The following is a 5,341-nucleotide window of genomic DNA, read 5'->3' as shown; positions in this document are numbered from 1 at the left end:
ACAATCTTCTTTCAAACAACATTAACTTCCTGTTCTACACAAAAAGTAAAGTCAGAAAAAGACGAGCTGCTGGATGACCTCCATTGTTGCTTTGCTAGTCGTTGCTCTACAACGACACGCTAGCGGTCTACACCACGAATACGCCGTGAAAACAAACCTCTCAGAGGAAGCGAGGCTTAACTCAGTGGAAACGCTCGCCAGAATTAACTGGACCGGACCGTACCACCCCTTACCGGATCGGACCGCCCAATGGAAGCAGGGCTTAAGTGACCCCTCCCTTCTGGCATTCCGGGACGTACGGATCCAAGACGCCAAAATCCCGTAGACCTCTACAGAGAAATAAACATCTGTTCCTCAGTCAGAATGACCTCAACTCTGATACCTTCTTAACATGTTCTTGATAATCCTCATTTCTGAAAGTTATTCAGGTTTCAAACTGGCCAATCAGATGCCTCAATGTGGAGCCCACATGTCCAAAACATTTAATCGAGAGATTCTTCTAAGCCTTTCAAGTGGAAGGGGTGTGGCCTTCCAACAAGCTGACTCCTGATTGGTGAGAGTTGTTTTCATGGAAGCGTTCACTCAGACTGACTTGGACCAATCACTGCTAACTAACCCCATGTGGCTCCAACATGGCGGCATCCACCGGATTGACTTCATTTGATTGGAGCTGAAAGTATGGGTGACGTCACACTCGCTCTATCCAGTTCTTTTTTGCAGTCACCAAAGTTTATATAATCTGTGGTTTCCATGGTAACATTTGACATGTGCTAAAGTCACTGGTTGTGTCCAAATTCCATCACTATTCACTATATACAGCCCTATACTGGACATTCACTATTTTGTAGAGCTCCACAATCCAGTTCCCTAGAAATTTCCCAGAAGTCCCTGCAAAAAAGCAGGGAGCATTGATGCTCTCTGGAATTGCAAATATAGACCATAATGCATTGCATCATCTGCGGTTCATATTTGTTAGATACGGGTGTGTCTATAAACATGACTGCTGATCAATTTCACCGAGTTGATTAAACGTGGTGGAGTTTGGAGATTCTTGGGTACCCCACCCTGGAGATGGGGGGGGGACACAGCCAGACAGCTGTTAGCGTTTCAGAGCCGATTAGCAGCAGGTCCGATTGCAAACAATGAGCTCATTCTCTGGGCCGTGCACATCTGTTTGGAACAAGCAGCTTCATTCAAGCCCCGCACACACTGAGCTCATCCACACATACACCCCCCCAGCTGGAAAAACAGAAGTGGGAGAAGCACTCGGGAGGACCGCAGAGTCATGGTCTCCAGATCTGCAGAACCTTTAACACCTGAGGCGCCGCCGGTGACGCTCAAACACAAAATCTTTAACATACAGTAACTTTTCAACCGTTAAGACGATCATTCCAGTCGATCCTTCAGAGTCTATTGGAATGATCGTGTGAACGGTTGAAAAGTTACAGTAGATCAGAGTAAACTGGACGTCCTTTCAGACAGGATGGTGGGTCTTGTCGAAAAGTCCTGATGTAATACAAGCTCAACACGTGAAAATAACCAACCAAGTGAAGCATTGAGGGGGGGGCTCCATTGGGGCACAGCAAGCTCCAACAACTTATCTCATGATGGAGATCTTCATCAGAGACTAAAGCGCCTCCGGCAGGGGTGTCAAACTCAATCACATAGGGGGCCAAAATCCAAAACACCATAGGTCGCAGGCCGAACAGGATAAACATTTATTCAAGAGTCCAAAATAAATCTTTAAAACTTTAAATCTGTAACTTTTGAACATAATTACGAACTAGATATATAGCATTACCTGTGATAATGTTAGTGTGAATGCTGGAAGCTGAATTTGTCCACTGAAGATGCTAGTGCTGATAGCTGAAAATGCTGAAATTGACAGCAGAAAACACTGAAGCTGGTAGCTGAAATCATTAAAACTGATAGCTAAAAATGATGTGGCTAATGGCTAGCTAAAATATTAGCTAAATGCCAAATTAGCCTAAAAAAACAAGAAAAAAAACTAGGTCAGCTAGCATGTAGCTGAAAAAAATAGCTAAACTTCAAAACAGCCTAAAAAATCTCAGTAAATACCAAAATAGTCCACAAAAAGCAAGCAGAATTTCAATTTTCAAAACTGTAACTTTTTAACATAATTATGAATAAAAACAGTCAGGAATATTATTCCAGAATAAATCAACCTAAATAACTTTCAATATTTTACTCTCCATAAAAATATCTGATATATGTTAGAAATAAGATTATTTCATGTCATTAATAACAATAAAATAAAATGACCTGGAGGGCCGGATCCGGCCCCCGGGCCTTGACTTGCCACATGTGGGCCCTGGAGTGTTTCACGTTTTCATTCATCTGTTTTGATTTCATTTGGACCGAATGCAGTTTAAGAACTAAACTGACGAACCGTCAGAACGATGAAAACGCGTTCCTGAGGCTCAGAATCTGAGAGTGGCGAGCAGTGGGCGTGTCTGTGGGGGGGCTGGCAGGCGGGTCAAACAGACATGAGGAGCAGGTGGCTCAGGGGTGGGTGCTGCTGGCTCTCTGGCCGCCGACCGGTGAGCGCTGCCCTTTCACGATCCACGTGCCATCTGCCTCGCACGCTCTCGGGACGGGAGGAAGCGGGCCAACGCCGCGGATCAGCTGCTCGCCGTCCCTGCTGCTCGGCTCGAGGTCCTGCGGCTTCTTTCTGCCGCGACCGTCTACCCCAGATTCACCTAAACCGCCACCAAAAAGACCCAGAAATCCACCTTTTCTCTGGCCTCCGATTTCTTCCTCTTTCTCCCATCGGAGCGAGAGACGGGGGGAGGAAACGGCGTGTGAGCTATTTAGGAAGAAGGTCACGCTGAGAGGGCATGGCAGGCAGCCATCTCTCCTCCTCCTCTTCCTCTTCTCCTCCCTGCCCTTGTCTTTCTATCCTTCGCTGCACTCCTCCTCTCCCTCTCCAGACGAGAATCAAGACTCTTATTTTGGGACGGGGGCAGAAGGTGATGGAGACTGCAGCAGCATCTCTGAACGGGGCGGGGGGGTTGATGTTCTTCAAAGCCATCATCATGGGCCCGAGTGTGTCTGCATTTCACTTCTGCAGCCTTTTCATCGTCTGCCTGAGCTGAAAGCAGCTGAAAACTGCCTCCATCCATCGATGCTGAAGATCAGAGACGATGCTCTGATATCTGGATTACATCAATATTTGGTGGTGGGAGGGGAGGGGGGGTCTCATCATTCTCGAGTGAGCTGGAGATAACAATTCATGGTCACCAGGAAATTAGTTTTCTGCAAACTAAAACCCTGTTTTCAGTCCAAATGAAGCAGCTTGGGGTTCTGATTGGTTCTGATTGGTCCTGAAAACGGTTCTCGGAGGGGCACTGAGCTCTGAGAGCAGCACAGAAAACCTCTCAGGTGCTTCAACACCCCCTCCATCCGTGGTGGGGGGGTACAGCGGTGGAGAGCTTTGATGTTCCACTCTGAGAGGGATGGAGGGATGAGCTGAAAGCATGGGGGGGTAGTGGGGGGCAATCTTCCCTAAACTGAGTAAATGAAGCTCAGTGAAGGTGCGGCACCAGTGCGGATGTTTTTTCTTTTCCTTTACCACCATTTCCTCTCTCGCCTCTGACCTGGTCTTCAGTTTCTCTCTTCGAGGCTCCACGCTCATCCTCCTCGTGAGCAAAACAGAAACCGCCGCCGTTCTGCAAGACGCTGCTGCTCTGCAGGAAGTTCAGGTGCTTTTGATGATTCTCTACCATTTGCAACAACTGCACCTTCGGTGTACGTTACAGACACCTGCTCAGACAGAACACCACAGACAGCACAGACAGTACTGTTGGACATCACTGATTGGATGATGACATTGTCCATCATTTCAGCTGGAAGTTATTTGACATGAAGCGATTCTGGATGTCATCATCCGATCAGTGACGTCCCAGAGCAGCATCCTTTCTCGGATTGTCGTTGTGTTTCCTGGAAATCACTTTTGTTTCACAAAAATATTTTGTTTTTTAAATGTTTGATTTATCTTTTTAACTATCGTTGAAACCTTTAAATGTTTTTTCATTAGTTGATGTGATTTGTCCCTCAGGGCCACCGTAGAGACCCAGTGGTCCGTTGTTAGGAGAAGATGATTGGACAAAAGGCCCCTTTAGCCCTCTAAGATGAACAAATAAAACTTTTGATTATTACTTCTGACCACAGGGGTGAAAAAACGGTGGAACCAGATGAAGCTTAGACAGAACGAGACGTGAAACAAGCCCCCTAGTGGTTAAAGAGGAACTTCCTCGGCTCCATTTACTTTGTTTTTTACCTCCAAAAGGGAAGTAAGATTCACCCAGAGCCTTCACTTAAACAGCTTCTCCTGATCTACTTTCAGATTAGGTTTCAAATCCATACTTTTACAGCTTCAGACTTTTCCCATGATGCCTTGCTTCTTTGTTTTGTGTGGTGAGGATGAATATTTTTAAAGGCATCAGAAACAGAAAACAAATGAGGGATACATTTTCTACCATCAGTGTTTTTAGCTCCTCCATTTCCGTCTTTGTGACACGTTTATGACGCCGTTCCTTCTGGTCGGGTTTATTTCTCAGGACCTCAGAGAAGAACTCGACCTTTCAACCCCCATCTTTGGCCAGCCCCTCCCACTTTCAAACCCCCAAAGCAAAAGCCCTGGAGGCGTGGCAACCTCACTACATGCAAGCATCGTCGACCTCTACACCCTGTCCCTTGACCTGCCGCCCCCGACCACCAAGCTGCCCCCCCCCAGTCTTTTTCTACTCTTTTGTGGAAGATCTAAAGAATAGAAAACTATGGGAAACCGAGGAGTTCATGGTCAATTTAGAGACTGCAGAGCCCACATCATCTGCCTTCCACTACCATGCTGGCTGGTTATGAGAAGCTTCAGGCCAGAGTGTCTGGAGTTTTGAAGATGCTTTTGCTGTCTTAGTGTATTGTACTAAAAGTAAAAAGCTACAGAACACATTTTGAATCAGAGTTTTAATCAACGAGCTGATGCTGCCTGAGACTGTCACTGATTGGGCTGGGATGTTATAATCGATTAATCGATTTGAATCGATCTAAGGTGAATAGATAAATAATCGATTCATTTAAAAAAAAGATAAATTGAGCACATACAGCTAAAGTCTGCTAGCTTGATGCTAACATACAACGGGATTTCCCATAGGACAGCTAATGCTAACGCTTGGTTGACCTAAACATACATTGCTGACTAAATGAACATCTTTATAAACTCACAGACTGAAACGGAGAAGCAGAACAATGTTTCCAATGTTAATGATCTGAACATTTTAGTTAGAACTTCTCCTTTAGAGAATCCATGTAACACTGGATG

The sequence above is a fragment of the Oryzias melastigma genome, linkage group LG7 (genome assembly GCF_002922805.2).
Source record: "Oryzias melastigma strain HK-1 linkage group LG7, ASM292280v2, whole genome shotgun sequence".
In the NCBI taxonomy this organism is placed as follows: domain Eukaryota; kingdom Metazoa; phylum Chordata; class Actinopteri; order Beloniformes; family Adrianichthyidae; genus Oryzias; species Oryzias melastigma.
Note: the sequence above shows the minus strand (reverse complement) of the source record.